The 19329-nt window shown below is 40.1% G+C and overlaps 1 protein-coding gene across 4 annotated transcripts in view; it reads right to left on the bottom strand.

The window, feature by feature from the left end:
• TRAK1 (trafficking kinesin protein 1) overlaps positions 1 to 19329 on the bottom strand; it is a 145168-nt gene that overhangs the window by 55149 nt on the left and 70690 nt on the right. The window lies entirely within an intron of this gene.

Below are 19329 nucleotides of genomic sequence, written 5' to 3' on the forward strand. Positions count from 1 at the left end.
AGTCCGGAAAGATTTGTAAAATGTAAGTTTGAGCATTTGTTCATTTGTTTTTGCAATGTATTCAAAAACCAAAATTACTGCCATCAAATGCAAGTTGAAAATGTCATTACTGTGTTGGTCCCTATGGAAGTTCAGTTAAATCTGAGGTAACAGAGTATTGCTTCATTTCCTATTTGGTTAAACGATACCATTAAAACCTAATCCCGGTGCTATTTTGGAATGCTTTTTTCCTTGAAAGAACCTACAAGCTGCTAAATTATTAAAAAAGTAAAACAAACAAAAATCACACCTTTTAGATGAAAATCCAAACCCCATATCTTTGATAAAGAATGAAAGAACAATTTCATCAGAAAAATAATTCTGTAGGGTAATTTCTTGGGAGGTTTTCTAATAGTTTCGGTGTACTGCTCACTCCTCCACTTTTACACTTACCAAAAAGAAAAAAAAGAAATAGGGCAGGATTCACGACTGAATGCAGACAAACATCTGAGCTCCAGAGAGTCCATGTATAGCAGAGAAATAAGCTCTCTAACCATGTTTCATCTTGTCTTAAAATAGATATTTAAAACAGGTCAGCTGAGCTGCAACTGCCTATCACTCTCTACTGATTATAAAGGGAATCTCAGGCAAAAGACTTGGATATAGATGTTTGATTCCCTACCATATATTTGTCAAGAGAGATGAATCTCTTCTAAGATGTCACCTACTCCAGGTTTTGGAAGGAGCTGTATTTTTTACTGTACTTTTAAGATGCCTTTTATCTCCCAGTACAATCAGAATACCTTTCTCTATCAACAGGAAACCCCAAAGCTATTTTAAACCCAAATTCATATGCCAGTGCCAGAGAGTATGCCTTCCACAGCCCCTCCAAAATTCTCCTCTCTTTCTCTCACGCATTTCACCTCGGAGAAGCAAACGAAAGCTTAAGACCATGTAGTTCCATTAAACCTTACAAGAGTGCCACTGACCCAAGATGCTGAAGTAGGACTGATGGCATTATCCTTTGATCATGATAAAAGGTTACTCTTAAAGCAGTATGCCTTACACATAGGAGAAATGTTTCCCTACTGAATATTAAACTCTGCTTTCTCTTTAGAGAGGAAATCACTCCCAAATGTTTCAAATAGACAGTCAGCACCAACCACAGCTTGTTTTCCTGGAAAAAAACATGTTGGGTGAGGGTTCAACACCTGCAAGAAAACTCATAAGCCCAGGATCAGACCAACCTCTACGATGTTCTTGAGGTCCTGATCCCACCAGGTATTCGAACGCTTTCCCAGTACCTGTTGCTTATTCCATTAGCATGGAACTCCCCTAGTTTCCCCAGTGGAGTACGCACCTTCAGACTATCACCCAGCTACAGAACTTCAGAGCAAACCGATGAGCAATGGAGCTCTCAGCTCCGATATTCAGACATGACACACTTTCGCATAATGGACAGTCACCACAGAACCATAAAAAGAAACATAAAAGAAAGACTCTATATTTAATCTGGAAAAATCAGCTACAATTTTTAGTGACAACATAACTGTTCTATTTCTTAAGCTTCCAAAACCAGGCCAACCCAGCCTGTTACATCATGCAGATTAATCAGATGCTGCAGCATTTACTAGGGTTAAACCTAGAGGACGAGAGTTATATAATAGATTCATCCAACTAAAAGTGGTCAGATCTCAAATAAACATGCAACTTTCTTCTTGGAACACACTGACAGTAATGATCACTTACATACAAAGTTCAAGTTTTACAAGCTTCTGAAACTGCATTTACTGTTGAGAAACACAGCACAGAGAAACAAATGGAGGCACATGACACTGGGAGGCCACTCAAGGCCTTAATAAGCCACCCAAATTTTGACACACACACATTTTACTATTCATGTCCCCTCCAATACTGTCATCAAAACGTTATGAAACATCTTTGTGTACTATATATGTACAAGCCACATCCCCTGGGCCTAGTCTCCTTAACGCTTTTCATTCTTTGCTTCACTGTGATCTTGGACTTGCCTTATTTAAGCCAAACTCTTCAACCAGAATATAATCTAGATGCAACTATTGTTTTCCCAAAGCTGCATTCTGTTTCAAAGGGCTACCACTGAGTACCATGGATGCAGAAGCTTGATTATTCCACTTTGCAGATTTTAGAGTTTTAGGCATTCCTTCTCCTTCCTCACATGCCCTCTGTCAGAAAGCTGATGGAAACATTCTGTGCTCTGATAAAGAAATGATCAGCCATGCAAATAGCAGGGGGGAAAAAAAAAAAAAAAAAAATCACAAGAGGCTCAGAAAATCATTCTTGCCAGAATCCATAATTTCTCAGTTCAAAAAGTTAATCTCCCCAATTCTAAGCAGCTATGGTTTTGTTTTTCCCAGAAAAATAACCAGAGAGAAAACATGTACTGCCCATTACCACACACTAAATACATACCTATTACCTCACATCAGTAATGCAAAAAACCAGAGACTTCAAATGCAAACCAATATAGAATCTTATAGTAAGTATATTTAAATTCAGTTCAATTAGTATTATACATACAGTTATCTTTTCAAATATCTCTCCTTCTGCCCAAGGAGAAAGCATACAGTGCATAAGCTGCTCTGCCACTCCCTCTGAAAAAGAGAAAGCCATATAGCAGCGTCTCCTGTAGCATGTTACAGCAGATGCTGAAGTGCGATAAATGTGCAGGCACCTCAGCCACACCAGGATGCTGCCTTTTTCAAGGTACTTCATTTCTAAAAGCATAGAAAAAAACATGGTCTTGTCTTACAAGCTCCAAATTCTGCACCAAGAGACTAGAAAAAAATATTTACCATCTGTGCATTCTTCATAATACCAGTCCAGTTCATAATAATCTGCTTCAATAAATTTCTGCATAGTCAGGATCCTTCAGCAATATAGATAAGATTTCACTGTGCTGCTAAGGTCAAGTGAAATGCAGCCATGCTTCCCTGCCTTTACAAAATATTGTATTGCAAGGAAGCTCACAGAAAGCTGAAAATGAGCTGCACATCTTCAATGAAGCTGGAACTAGACTAAAGAGGATGGGAAGTGGGGGGAAGGAAAAAAAGAAAAAAAAAGTGCAAAGGGGAAAGGATGCAAAAGGAAGATTTATAAAGCAGATGCCCTGGCGGCAGCTCTAATAAAGAAGCTCTGCACAGGAGCCTTGGATGGGTGTTAACCAAATCATCCTATCAAAAGGCCGGGACACTGACGTGGGGGACACACACCACTGCTCAGCTGCTCCTAACTCCTTCCTCTCCTGCCGCTCGCCACATCTCTCGCAGGCTCACACGTTGCCATGGAGACGAGCTGGCTCCAAAAGAGGTGCAGAGATGAAGGAAAGGCATTTTGCTGTTTCTGGCTTTACAGACCAGTAGTGTCCCTCCACAGCGGAAAAAAAAATCCTTGTATAGAAAGACGACACAGATCTCTGCTGACTGCTCGCTAAACAGTGGCATCATACCCTCACAGTTCACTGGGTACACGCAGTACATTAATAATGAAAGTCTAGTGCATTACTGCTCCCCACACACACTCTGATAAAAGCCTGCCTTCCCCATGGAAGATGAAACTACATTACTGCTTTGTTACGTTATTCTGGCCTGATATAATAGAATCCTTTATGCATACTGCTATTGCAGAAGTGACAAATATAAAATGAAAGAACTAGAAAAATTGGACAGCAACACATTTCCTCTTGGAATAAAGCTCATCTACTTCCGCCTTCGCCATGAACCACTGACCTGGTTTTTCAAGCATCTAAGCTTCATGGCAGAAAACAAGGGGTTAGGGCAAACTTTCACCATTCTGCATTTCTAAAAATGCAGAACTCTTCACAGAGAATAGCTTGATGTTTTTCTTTTCTAAAAGATTTTGTGCAAAGGAGACTTTTCTTTCACATCACCCAATAAAATGTTTAAGTTGTTAGAAGATAATTTATTTGAGGGATAGATGGCATTAAATCATCATAATCAAATATAATGTTTCAGAAATGATGTCTGAATCTGTGCAGGTGCAGTTACTGAAGGACTGACATCCATTTTGTTAACTGCCACACGTTCTCCTTAACCCCTTTCTCCATCCCTTCTTCAGGGAATTGTATTTCTTTGTGAATGACAGTAGAAGCTTTAGAATGGATAAGTTGCAATATATTGTAATAATGCAGGATAGGCCACACTGGATCTGACCAAGTAAGTGCTTTTCTAGCCCAGGACTGTCTCCAGCAATGGCCATAAACAGAGAAGGGAGAACTGACAGCCATATACAATACTTCCTTCGATTGTCCTGCTAATCTCCAACTTCTTTCAGCTTCGGAGATTTCCCCAAGACAGATGCAGTTTCTACTTTTATTAATTCTCAAAGGACTTGTTCTAGCTGTCCGTAAGCCCATGTACAATTTTAGTACCTCCAACATCCTCTTGCAAGGAGTTCCACACATGGACTCCCCATGAGACAAGAAAACATCACCTTTTGTTTTGAAATTCCTCTTACTAACTTAACCTGATGCCCCAGCTCCAGAAATCTGAACACTCAATACTTCTCTCTTCTTCCCAGTCACTCATGATTTTGCAGATTTCTGTTATCTCTCTTACTCATATCTTTTCCAGGTTGTTGCCACTTATCCTACTCCCTGAATGGCATCACTTTGCTTTACTGTACTAAAAATAGATGGGGAATAGTCAAACTGTACAGAAAAATACACAGCTCCCATAACCATATTATGTAATTTCAGCTTTACTAGTAACAGTAATTTTATTATTGCAGTAACCGAGTTTGGGGATTACCAAGTTCCTCTTACATATTGTTGGCTGAAGCACAGATTAACAGATCTGCTCATGTTAAGACCGTCAGCAGCAATAGGTTATGTTATTCACTCATTTCCAAAGTTCCAGTCCAGGGCCAAACTCAAAGACATCTGGACCTGCAAGTACCATGTTTTACCAAAAGAGAACATGTTTTTAAATCTTCAATTACAAAAATTCACTGTGCTTACCCTATGATATAGTAACCTATATGACAATCTGCACAAGGTTTGTAGTTCAAGGGCCTCTACCCATCTACTTTATTTGTTTCATCGCCACAGACTAAGATTCACTGAACTTCTACTACATAGAATATTTATGTCTAACTTCCTAGACAGTAGGAGCAAGGTACATGGCTCCAGACCACTGTGAACTATGAAGAGTCGTGCATGCTGAAGTGCTACAGCTCCTCTGCAAAATACAGTTCCCTCTTGCACCCCCGAGATGTTTCTGGGCAGGGCAGCAAACAGCAGTCCATGCATGTAACCACCAGTTTTGTTCAGCTCCACTTGTGTCCCTGCCCCTTCTCCTCCCCAAGGCAGCCTCAGCCATCCTGGGCCAAGGCCTGCAGGTCACCCACAGTGACGTCGAGCAGTCAGTCTCTGGACGAGGAGATCCAGCATTTGCACCTCAGTTATAGTTGGTGGACAACTGAGCAGGGACAAAAGCTGAGGAAAATTAGACAACTTGCTCTAAGTTGGAAACACTGCCATTCTTGGGCAGGCTAACTCTGAGCAAAGAAACCCAGCCTTAACCAAGGTGCTGTCACACTTATGACACCTCCCTCTCCATTTATATCAACCCTTGTAGGATATCAAAACACAAAGCCAACAAGAACCAAACACGGGGGCTGTGCCTGAACTGCAGCTGCCTGAATGAGGGCTACTGTCTTCAGCTTCTGCTATTCCACACCCGCCACAGGCCCGGATGTTTTCATGCCCTCTTGGCTTTTCTAGCCTTACGTATGAAAGGCACAAAAGCCAGTCTTATTTCCCCACAGAGGAGAGAGGCTATCCCAGCCATCATTTTTGTATCAAGCTAAGCATAGCCTTCCTGAAATCAAGACATGCACACAGAGGCAACAACAGTCTAAAAAACAAAACAAAACAAAAAACCCCTTCATTTTGATAAGGATTACACTATTTTTGGCTTATTTTTGCTGACTGGAGTTTTGCCTAGTATGCTCGATATTGATGCGAAAGCGATAAGATACACACACACGAACTTCAGGTTAGTAAAATCAAATGATTATATCAAGAAGCCAGTAAAAACCTTTGGACGTGGAGAAGTGATACACACACATTTGAAAAACAATTTGTTTTTTGAATACCATGAGCATTTTCTCCAAACGTGATCATTCTGCCCTTACACTGCGCAGGCCATACTGCAACACACGGGACCATGACAAGGCACTCTGGCTCTAGCTTAGTCTCACAGGATTTCAGTTACCCATACTCGCAAGGAGACAACTGCACTGCCATTAAATGCAATTAAGGCTGCACTGTTAAAATACCGTCAGAGGAAAATAAAAGTTCCTATGGCAACATTAACTCAATTGCTCTGCACATAAGACATTTGTTCCACTTGTCCAAAAGGTAATTTAACCCTGGTAATGCTTTTAAACAAGCATTTAAAACATAAAGAATGCATATTGGCTACCAGCTTAAATTGTTACAGGAACTCTCTCCTTTATATTCCCTGAGATTTTAAATGAAGGAAATTTTAACATTCTGGAATTTTCTTCTCATTTTCTTACACACATACACACATTTCAATGAGACAGGATAAAAATACTTTAAAACGTTGGGTGTTATTTCCCATGTTTTATTGATATTTTTCTACAGAGTTAACTGGAAATGTATTGGCTTATTCCAGAAAGGCATTACCTTTCTCTGGAGAAAATGGCTTGTGTGGTCTAATCATTTCAGATGGCCTCAAGAGACATAGAAAGATGGGGTTACATGACATGATCATCCTAGCCTGAAAACAAAAGCCATGGACAGTAAGACGACTACATATCCAGGTCTCCAGATGCAAGTATCTCTTCAGTTATATGAGAAAGGGTAGATATACCATGATTTGGGGGAGAGGAGTGTCAAGTCAGGTGTGAAAGTCTGGCCAAGCTCACAAAGCAGCTGCACACTTGCAGAACCCTCTCTCAACCTCTCCAGCCCTGGTTTCCTTCCTACAGCTACATATCAAATTCCACTTATGTAAAAAATTACCAGAATCATATGTTTTTCAGGTGTGCTGCTTCTACAAACACTGAACCCCCGTGTATTCAAATATCTGTAGGACAACACTGCATTTGACTGTGGTACTACTGTGTTACTTGCCTAAAAAGTTAATCAGATACTTAAAGAAAGATTTCAGGTAGTAGTTCTGTGATTACATGTGACTTTTCACTTACTTTGGAAGAGGAAAAAAAAAAATAGAGTTTTCACATTCATTCAGCAATCCCTTCCGGGTACTGGATTTTATTCTACTTTTGTGTTTAGATTAAAAAACAAAACCAAACCTCTTATTTGTTCTCCACAAAACAAAATACACAGACTGATCAAGAATTCCAGCTCAACAGGCTGAGTTCCACAAGTCCTCAGCTGCAAGATTTTTGGGTGGCAGAAATGATGGCTCAAGAAGTTCCTGAGCCCTCTCTGCCTTTCCTTCTGCTTCAGTAAAGCTGCAGGCAAACCTACCCTCACTCATGAGGCCAACACTGTGAACTGGATCACCAAAATTAAACAGGTCACAAAAAAAACAAAACAAAAAGCAAACCTCTCTCTTGTTTTTAAAGTGCTGTCTTTAACACAGATAATTTCAGCTACCCAATATATAAACATGGCCCCCAAAAAGCTGTAGAAGCACACTCAAGAGGGCAGTGAACCATGCTGCTAGGGTGCAGAGGAGCAGTAGGTCATCTCTGCTTACAACGAAAATATTCAAAGAATGTCATTATAGTATCTCATTATGAATCATGCTCTCCCATGCCTTAGTCATTCTCAGCCATCTTCTCTGAACCCTTCCCAGTTTTGAGAGGACCCTTCCAAACTGAACAACAGAGCTAGATAAAGTATTCCCGCAGCAGCTACAACAACGTCTTAGCCCCCATTTATTACCTTTGGGTCCCATTTCTTCTCTTGGTTCTAAGCATCACATCAAGATGTTCAGATAATTAAACACCACATTCTTTCATTAATTTTCAGAGTCATTGCCATAACGTCCCCCATCCCATTAACACTGTCTGGAATCTCTGTTACCAGAAGAGCAGCTGTACACTCCACCATTATGCAATGCCTATTAGTCATGTTTTGCCCCAATAGTTACTTTACAAGCTGATATTTTAAAGCAGACTTTTAAAAACAAAGTTATTAAAAAACATTAAAAAAAAGAAAGCAGAACAAATAAAAGATCATCTGATTTCCCCAAGGTCAGCCTGGTATACCATTATTTCTAAATTTGGATCTCATTTATTGAAGTGAACAGTTATTGGCATTCCACTCTCTAAAAGAGCATTGAACAGGAGTAATTCTATGACTGCATCTTCAGTAAGAATAAACCCCTGCAATTTAGGACAAAGATCCCTGCCAATATAATATTTCATTTAACAAGAAATTACTGTGGCTTGCTTAACTTGAAATGGAGTGGAACGGATTAGTGAAAGCATTGTATCAGCAATTTTTCAAGCTGGTATTTAGAAAAATGAGTGCTTCAGAGTGCTTCGTGACGCTCCTTGGTCTAAATGGGATTATTGCCCAGGTCTTCAAAATGGCACAGGTACCTTTTACAGATGGGACGGAGCATGAGAAACTTCTCATGTTCCCTTTTAAGGGCCCAAAGGGCAGGCTGACCACACCTAGTGCAGATAAAAGGCTCTTCTGATGCAGAGGGGATTCTAAGTGCTCTCCCACTGAAAACAAAATGATTTAATTTGAGACAGGAGTGAACAGATGAAATTAAATTATGTATGGGGGGGGGGAAAAAAACAAAACAAAACTATCTTGCCCATGAAAATTCCTTTCCTCCTCCAGATTATTACTGGAGAGTATTATATTTGAGTATGTAGGAAATCAAGACTGGTGTGGTCTTCAGCAACCTAACTGCAAAACAAGTTGTATAATTTAATTAATATATCATTGGGCATCCTTACACACAGTGAGAACATTATTATAGCACAAACCAGACATTCCTATAAGAAGCCACATTTTGAGCTAATACTCAAATATACACAACTATCCAGTAGAAAGAAATGAAAGTAAAGATCTGAAGAGTTAGATTTTTGTAAACTGTTCACCCCTCAGAAATAACATAAACTGAAACCTCAGGTTTTTTTGTGGCTAAAGTTATCCAAAGACAGCAAATACATTTGCAAAATGAAATAGAGCTTAACAGCATGCTTGACTAGGTAGACAGAAAAAATATTATGGTAACGTAGTTATGATCTATTTTTCTAATACAGAAGTAAAAACCCACTGAAGGTCACAGCTGCAGCTTTGCAGGAGAAGAAAGGAATGCAAGGTGCATTACACTGAAGGGATTGTATCTGCTCCTCTAAAAGTCCAGGCCCGCGATGATTCACTTTCATCCAAGTAGCAGGCAGGCACAAAGAGGAGGTGTATTTCTACCTTCTTAGATTGTATTTTGACATTAGAGATGGAACGACACTTTGCTATATCATACATTCCCATAGTACATTTTATACTGGCACACAAGACATCCTATCTCAAGAATTTAATGAGATTGGAAGGATGCAACTTATCTGAGTATGCTTTAGGTCAGATCAGCTTCGTTTTGCTCATTCAGCATGGATAGGCTCAGTCCTCAGTTTGTACGAACAAAGAAGTGAAAAAGTTGTCCTTGAGAGTTTCTGAATGTAAAAGAACAACAGCAGCCCTAATACACTACTCAGTTACTTCCAAAAGGTATTTTCATGTAAGTGTGGAGACTCCATTTCCTGACGGCCAGTTAAATTTTAAAAATTAATTCTTTGCATTATCAACCCCAGGATACATCTTAAATCCCTAAAAAAGGTTGCTAATAAGCTGTGTGGCTATTGAAATATTCATCTTTATGCCGCTATCTTCATAACTTAATTCAAAAGGAGGGCTAAGTAGCCCTGTGTCTGTGCTGTTGAGTGTCATTCCCCGTCTGCTTCTGTGACTGCCAGCCTGTATGTGGTTGGGGATTGCACTGAAAAACCAAAAGCCACAAGAAGGCAGAAAAATCTACTCTAACAAGCCACAGCAGTGTAGCTAAGGGTTGTTGTTGACCATCTCATATGGATCACCACAGAGGGAAACCTATCACACTTCGACCAGCACATAATAAATCAGCATCAGCCTCAGCATGTTAAAAATCTCCTTACAGTTTTTGGACATATCATTTAGAAGTCAAATGCCTTTTCTCCTTAATTTCTCAGATTTCAGAACTCAAATGTACTTACAAAACAGTGATAATGGCAAAATTCAGTGCGCAAATCTGATGTAGTTTAATAGAATACTATTGAAAGTCAAAGGCTAGATTTTAAAATTCTAAGCATAACTTGTTTTTCAGTCGCTTGAATTCCAACCAAAGCAAGCGAGTTGTATAAAAGGAATCCCATAGGAATGAAACAGCCAACTGCAATCAGGATTTTGCCTAAGAGTTTTGATCTAGCTTGTGAGGGGTGATTTAAGACAAAGGATCCAACACGTTATCCTGGTATATATTTTTTTCCCCATACAGAGAAAGTGAGTCCATTTACATCAGGCAAGATCACCACTGCCATGGTGATATTTTGCAACACAACTCCATTCCATTGAAAGGAGTTTAGGCAGTATAATATATATTTTTTGAAATGGCAGAATATTACTGGGATCAACACAGTATAAGGTTGCAGTGCTTCAGATAAGTTTTTTCTTAATTAGCTTGCCTTCTACAGCAAAAAGATTACAGAGAAACCCAAGATTCAAACAATAATACAAGAGCAGTCCTCTCTCCTGCAAAGTACCAAGAAGCAACAAAACTTTTTGGAAATCAACATTTTGCAATGGTAAAGATAAAAAATATTATCCAAGTATTATGATCAATTTAAGAAATCTGAAAAAGGCATTGGAGAACTGATTTTACCTTATTTTATAGATCTGTTGCATTATTGTCCTCGAGTTATCTTCTATTACGACTTACACTCAACATTTCTATAAGCCTACAAGAATAGAACTAGTAAGCCAAAGCACAAGTCATCTGAATACTAAGAAAAACTAATCTGTAAATTGGGTTTACTCGCAGAGAGGATCTGAACAGAGGAGCTAGGCTTTTGGTAATTAAGTAGTCTTGGCTTTGAGGATCCATGGGAATTAAATTTATTTTATATACATACATACATATACATATATATACACACACACACCCCCATATACGCATACATATATATACACACACACACATAAATAATACAGTTTGTAATTGGAAGAGCCCTTACACTGAGCAATTTTTTTTTAGATTATATAAAAACAGATTAAAGTAACTGAGAAAGAGACAAAAGATATTGCTTTTACACAATCCTCCTTTAAGTCATAATTACTTTGAGTGCTGAGATTATTATAAACTGGACATACTACAGTCACTGTAGGCCGTCTTAGATGAAACTATTCCATGCTGCCTGAACGCCCAGTAAAAATGAAGTCAAATCATCAGTCCTGCTGCACTAAGCCTGCCTTCTCCCCCCCTGCCCCCTCCCACCCCAGAACAGAACAGTGAGGAACAGCAACAACAAGAAACCACTTTCATCACTGCTTACCTTTTGGAAATGCCTACAACTAGGGCCAGAAATGAGGCACGAAATACCTGCAGTCTGCTTTAACTCTAACAGATCTGGCCAGTTGTCTGCAGCTGGTTCAAAAATTCCTCCATTGCAGGAGCTAGACATGGCTGGTCACTAGGTATTTTCTTATAATAAAGTGAGGGTTGCAGAAGACATCATCTCACATGCTAATCAACAAGAACACCGTTAATAAATATATTTTTAATAGAGAAAAATAAATGAAGAATGGGAATAAGAAAAAATTGCTTTTTTTGCTGCCGTGGAATTTTCCAAGTATTAAGTATCTACCTACTCAAACTGTATTTAAGAGTTTGCCTGTCTAGCTTTACAAGGAAAGGGGCAATGTGAATGCCTTGAATCCTACCTGTTAGATGTCCAAAATACTGCTACTGTTAATTAAAAAAAAAAAATTACACATATACACACCCACACAAGAGCCACTGCTAAGCCACAAACTACTGCCCTTTTCTGCAACTATTAATAAACCAGATGATAAATAGTTGAGTGTCCAGCAAGCAGTCACTAAAAGCACAAAAATCATTTTTGAAAACACTAACTGAATCAAAACCTGCAGAGCTGATGATGAATCCTCTTCAAGAAGCTGTGCACCCAGGAAGTATTGAAAGACGTTATACATCCTGTCAACCCTACTGAACTGGACCACACCCAGAAACAGCAGCACTATGTCATCTAAAAAAATGAGATTGGTTTCTATAGTCAAGTTTGTACAATTGGTACACAGCCATAAGAACCCCAACGTCACCACATGCACACAGGGAGCCACACTCCTCAAAATTCCCACTGCTTTTTTATTTTATGGTCACCTCTTGACTCAGTTGTAACCACTGCACATCATTAAACAGGTCAGCAGAACAAATTCAGTGAACTGGAGAACCAGAATAGAGTCAGTAGTAAGGTGCACATCACTGGCATACAGCACTCAGACAACCAAGAAACGAGTGTAGCGTAAATACTTATGCTGCATAGATCTTTATTTAAGAAGTCTTGCTAGTCTAGAACTTGGTAATCAAACTAGTTTAATGTCAAGTTTCTCACTATGCACAAAAAAGAAAACCTGCAGAAGATGTTTTTGTTTAATTTTTCAGTTTACTGAAAGTCTTCCCACACCACAGTGGCTTTGTATGGCTATCTTTGCATTGAAGCTCTCTTCACCCATCCACGCTTGGGCTTACCTTTGTGTACATGTTTCATGCTTTTTTAATATTTTAAGGAGAAATAATAGAAAATAAGAATAGTTGGCAATCTGTGAATACCAAGCTACTTTTGAGAACAGTTGTATTCCATGCACCCTTTGCAGTAGGGTCTACAATGCCATTATGCTCTATTAAAGATATATAAACCAAGGGAGACCCACAGAAGCAATCAACAGAAATCAAGAACCAAATGGAGATGTCCATTAAGACTGCGGTCCTATCATGAGTACTGACACTCATTCTAGTTTACAATCCACACACACACACACACACACACACACACACAGAATATTTTTCTAAATCTAATTGCTCCCTTGTGATATGCTTCGTATGGTAAAAAAGAAACACAGCAGAAGTCTTACACCATCATCATCCTTTCCTTTTTTCCTCAAACACACTAATTATTCAGTCTCAATAAAACAAATATGGGTGAGCATTAATAGCTACTTATCTCCTTTCTAACTGAATGAAAATGCACCTGTATACCATAACAGCTTGATAATACACTATTCCAAATGCCCATCAACTCTTCAGAAAAGCTCCATCATTTCAATGCTTCCTCTTTAAAGGACAGCGATGCAGTTGCCAATTCCATTATTTTCTGAATTACTGCTACAAGTAACATTCCTCAGGGATTCTCTCCTGGGAGCAAATGCATACACAGATGAACTCGAACTACAGAATACTGTCACTATAAGAAATTTAGATTCTTTCACACATAATGGTCTTTGGAGACATCTATTTATCTAAACAACTTCAGGGGCTTTCTTATGAAATATAAATGTACTATTCAAAAATGAAAAATCACAGTCAAACAGCTATATGGTATCACAAGTTTCCTATTACCAAGCCCGATTTATAGAAAAGGAGAATACTAGATGGATAGTGAAACCAAATTATAAAATGCATAATGAGTATATGTGAGAATGCAAGTGCATGTGCCCAATACAAAAATCATGTACTGTAATTCATATCCTTATGAGATTTTAAATAGCAAATCAATTCTTTACACATGCAGTCCAGTACTGTCTATCAGAGAGAGATAGTCCATGGAGAATTAGAGCATTATTTTCTGAGTGCAGCTTAAAGTTTGATTTGCAACTCAAAACCAAATTAGAGCTTTTTTACACCTTCTTTTTGACAAAACAATTTCCTCCCCTTCATGTTGCCATTCTGAAATGGGAACAGATCAAAAAGATACTACAGTTTGAGAGGCATTTACTTTCAAAACCAGTTTACTTCATAGGTTTGAGATTGTCAAATTTTTACCAACTTCAGGGCACTTTACAAGACTTTACCAGGAAGGCATTTGAGGAATTATTGAGTAGGAATTTAAAATTTGGTCGTGATATTTTAAAATTCTGGAAGAAAACTATCAATCAAATTGTACATCTATCTATCTATAGGAACACACACTCGATCATGTGTGTGTACATATATATTTCCCCCTCCCTTTCAGAAAATCCCACTTTCCTTTTTCTTCTGTGGATCCTCGATTTTACTATTTAAGTAATCCAGCAGCAGGATTCAAAGGTTCCGAAATCTGTCTTGTTCAGAAACTTACACAATTAGTCAGGCCAGAGCTGGAGATACGGATAATCATCACAGTCAAGTCAAAAGTTAAAAAGTCATTGAATGTGGTGCTAAGGCCCATTTGGAATTAAATCCGGCAAGAGATGTCAAGGACAACAAGAAGGGCTTCTTCAAATACATCAGTAGCAAGAGGAAGACTAGGGAAAATGTGGGCCCTTTGCTGAATGGGGTGGGTGGGTGCCCTGGTGACGAAGGATGCAGAGAAGGCAGAGTTACTGAATGCCGCCTTTGCTTCAGTCTTTACTGCTCAGGCCAGCCCTCAGGAACCGCAGACCCTGGAGGCAAGAGAGAAAGTCTGGAGAAAGGAAGACTTTCCCTTGGTCGAGGAGGAGTGGGTTAGAGATCATTTAAGCAAACCTGACACGCACAAATCCATGGGCCCCGATGGGATGCACCCACGAGTGCTGAGGGAGCTGGCGGACGTTATTGCTAAGCCATTCTCCATCATCTTTGAAAGGTCATGGAGAACAGGGGAGGGGCCTGAGGACTGGAAGAAAGCCAATGTCACCCCAGTCTTCAAAAAGGGCAAGACGGAGGACCCAGGGAACTACAGGCCAGTCAGCCTCACCTCCATCCCTGGAAAGGTGATGGAGCAGCTCATCGTGGAGGCCATCTCCAAGCATGTGGAGGACAAGAAGGTGATCAGGAGTAGTCAGCATGGCTTCACCAAGGGGAAATCATGCTTAACCAATCTGATAGCCTTCTCTGATGGAATGACTGGCTGGGTAGATGAGGGGAGAGCAGTGGATGTTGTCTACCTAGACTTCAGCAAGGCTTTCAGCACTGTCTCCCATAGCATCCTCATAGACAAGCTCAGGAAGTGTGGGCTAGATGAGCGGACAGTGAGGTGGACTGAGAACTGGCTGAATGGCAGAGCTCAGAGTTGTGATCAGCGGCGCAGAGTCTAGTTGGAGGCCTGTAGCTAGCGGTGTCCCCCAGGGGTCAGTCCTGGGTCCAGTCTTGTTCAACTTCTTCATCAATGACCTGGATGAAGGGACAGAGTGCACCCTCAGCAAGTTTGCTGACGATACAAAACTGGGAGGAGTGGCTGATACGCCAGAGGGCTGTGCTGCCATTCAAAGAGACTTGGACAGGCTGGAGAGGTGGGCAGAGAGGAACCTCATGAAGTTCAACAAAGGCAAGTGCAGGGTCCTGCACCTAGGGAGGAATAACCCCCTGCACCAGGACAGGTTGGAGGCTGACCTGCTGGAAAGCAGCTCTGCAGAGAAGGACCTGGGAGTGCTGGTGGACACCAAGTTAAGCATGAGGCAGCAATGTGCCCTTGTGGCCAAGAAGGCCAGTGGTATCCTGGGGTGCATCAGGAAGAGTGTTGCCAGCAGGTCGAGGGAGGTGATTCTCCCCCTCTACTCAGCCCTGGTGAGGCCTCATCTGGAGTACTGCGTCCAGTTCTGGGCTCCCCAGTACAAGAGGGATGTGGCACTACTGGAGCAAGTCCAGCAAAGGGCTACAAAGATGATTAGGGGACTGGAGCATCTCTCTTATGAGGAAAGACTGAGAGAGCTGGGCCTGTTTAGCCTGGAGAAGAGAAGGCTGAGAGGAGATCTTACCAATGTGTACAAGTATCTGAAGGGAGGGTGTCGAGAGGATGGGGCCAGACTCTTTTCAGTAGTGCCCACCGACAGGACGTGAGGCAATGGGCACAAACAGAAACACAGACACTTCCATCTGAACATGAGGAAAAACTTCTTCACTGTGAGGGTGACAGAGCACTGGAACAGGTTGCCCAGAGAGGTTGTGGAGTCTCCTTCTCTGGAGATATTCAAACCCCGCCTGGATGCGATCCTGTGCAACGTGCTCTAGGTGACCCTGCTTGGGCAGGGGGGTTGGACTAGATGATCTCCTGAGGTCCCTTCCAACCTCAACTATTCTGTGATTCTGTGCCGTGTCACAAATGTATTCCAAACCTACAGCAGGTGCAAGGAAAAGAGTTACTCTCAATTACCAAGAAATCCATCTCCAATGCATTTTTTAAATTATTTTTTTAAACAGGGGTGGAAGGAAATGCAATTATGAGCAATAGAAGATGGAAGCGTTTCCCTTTCCTAATTCCAGTTGTTCACGCTAGGTATCTGAATATCATTAAGGCAGGGAGTTACACTGCAAGACTCAGCATTTTGTAACCAAAGAGATTGTTTCCAGCCTAATACTTGCACCTTAACTGGCTTGGTGAGAGATGACATTACAAAATAGTGCTCTTCCCGATAAGCACAGTGTCGTAATCTCTCTACATAAACAACAAGAAGCCTTGCAAAGATGTGATATCTACATATATTAACCATGCACACTGCATGCACAAACATCCCTCTCTGTCCAATGTTTCTCAATCTGTGAACATTTCCTAAGTAAAGCCAGAATATATCTTTCCCTTGGGACTTCTTCTGAACTCCTATTCATGTTATATCCTGGTTTGGAAGCTCACAGATACTATACCACTGAGGACCATAAACAATCATAAGATTTAATTTTACACTTAAGCATTTTACACTTGAGCATTAGCTCAAGTTTTAATATCAATCTTATTTTATCTTTGAGTGTCTCCAAGAAGCTTGAAGAAGGTATAGCAACATTCTGTAAGAGTGGGATGTTTTAATTCCAGTAAAAGTATTTATTTTGCAGTAAACACTTCTGAACTGCAGCAAAATTGATGAATACTTTCTTGGCTTACAGGGAAATCTGACAGATAATAAATAACAAAAATGAAAGCTGTCAAATTTAACTGTACCTGCAGATGTCTTAGACCACACAGATACAAATTTCCACTACTCATAAAACCGTGAGCTTGTACTAGAACTTTTCCAACAGACAAGTTCCAGGATTCAGTTGCCTCCCCGCCAAGGGGTTTTAAAGCCACGAGAAGCTGAACAGGTACAACAGGTGTGCCCTGAATTGCTACGCTGAAAACACATCCTGGTGCAAGCAGCCCCTCCCTGCAGAACGCTCTCCAGTGGGCTGATGGTACAAGTCACAGGCCTTTTGGGCCAATGTGCTTAAAATACTTTTATTTTGACAGTTACTTTTTCATAAAGCAATATTTACAGTGAATGTTAATTTCCAAACGTGCCAAAGTTTTATGACCTTGCTCTCTCTCGTGTGTCACATAACTTGTTCATGATAACTGAACAAGGGTACTCTCAGAGATTGCAGTTTCCAGGCTATCAGTCCAAATTTGCATATTTTAACTTCTTAAAATACTCTCTAGGCACAAGTGACTGTATAGAAGCAGTAAGGAATCAACTTTTCTTTACGGCTGTTCTCCTTGCTCAGTTCCTCCTCTTTAAGCAGTTAATTCCCAGTGAAAGCAGAAAACATATGTTGGGGCAGGAATTACTCTCATATGTGTGCAGTCATTATGGTCATAAGCTAAAAGCTGGATAAAATTGAGAAAACACAGTTTCAGGCAGCTACTGCTACCTGCATTCTCTGCTGTAGGTGGCTTCATTTTGTACCTGTTCCCAATAGCTGTGCACAGCTACAAGCAGCATGCCCCAGCAGCATCTCGCTGAAAGAGCTGGGATGTTTCCACACAGATTTTTGCCTGCCTTGCTCCATTAGCAGAACATCCTTCCTGTGCTTAACGCAACAGTCCCCCCACATAAACAAGCTTCTGGACAAGACAGGACTAATCCAGCTACTAAGACTTCAGGAAACTGACATTTCGAAAGGTTCCTTTAAGCCATCTTGTGTCATTACAACAGTATTAATGGACTGATATAAAACAAGGAGCTGTAGGTATAATTGATTCCATAGATCAGCTTCAGCTTCCCCTTGCCCTCCACATTTCCCATTATTCGTGTCTGAATACAAGAAAAAGCACAATTAGGCTGTCTACAAAAATATTTAATGCCTCTTTTACTGAAGCATTCAAGTCAGTACTCAGTACTACATATTCTTAATGCTTTTCACTACCAGCTTTGCTCCTTACAAAGTGAATTCTCCAGGTTCTCCAGGCTTCACAACGCAAAGAAGCTGGTTTTGCAAAGGTCTGTGTTGAGTCCTGTAACTCATCCCTGTTGAGGTCCACAGTGCCTCAGTAAGTCTACCTAAAATCTGTCTACTACTATAATCTATATACATCTACTAGTATTGTAGGCCTATCTACTACAGTTTTAGTACATAATCTATAGGCTTGATATTCTGCAGACTATTTTAACATGCAACTAATTCAGAAGTGCAACCAAATTGCATCTTCATGTGAAACCACGGAAAATGGAAGAAACCTGTAACCATAAATTGCTTGATAAATCAACAAATGGAGGACAAATCATAGAAGTCTACTTGCACAGCTAAATCAGCACCTACAATGGAAGAAATCAGAGAAACATGAAGCCGGTCAACATAAAAGGATTTGGAGACTCAAGAAGAAGAAAAGAATGAATGGAAAAAACATCTGAACTAAATGCTCAGTTTGGTTCTTCACAGAGAGATTTTCACAAGTCTTTCCTAAAAGCTTAAGCTGCAGGACAATGATTTAACTGCATGTAATGATGATGGCACACAGTGTCCTCTGACACACTGCACTGTTGTCTGATGCCATGTTCAAAACAAACATATAAGGAGATGGGTCTAAGCTTTCTACATTTTATAGATGCAGAAATTGCAGTCTTTTGCCTGAGTTCACATACAAAAGAGCAGCGTTTCACTAACGATAATTTAGACAAAAATTAAAAATAGTTTTTAAATCATGTATTATCTTCTTATCTGCCTTGCTTTCCCTTTCATACAAGTTCTGATTTAAGGAGAAAGTTTTAAAATGTATTTTGTTTTCATATAGAAACGAAGCAATGACTCCTCAGTTTCTTCATTAGTCAAACATCTAGAATTCACAAGTTAAGCCTGTATCAGGGAAGTATCATTTTCATGTGCTTAGGCTATGATTATAAACATTTATTATAAAATT

This window comes from Apteryx mantelli, chromosome 2 (assembly GCF_036417845.1).
Source record: "Apteryx mantelli isolate bAptMan1 chromosome 2, bAptMan1.hap1, whole genome shotgun sequence".
Lineage (NCBI taxonomy): Eukaryota > Metazoa > Chordata > Aves > Apterygiformes > Apterygidae > Apteryx > Apteryx mantelli.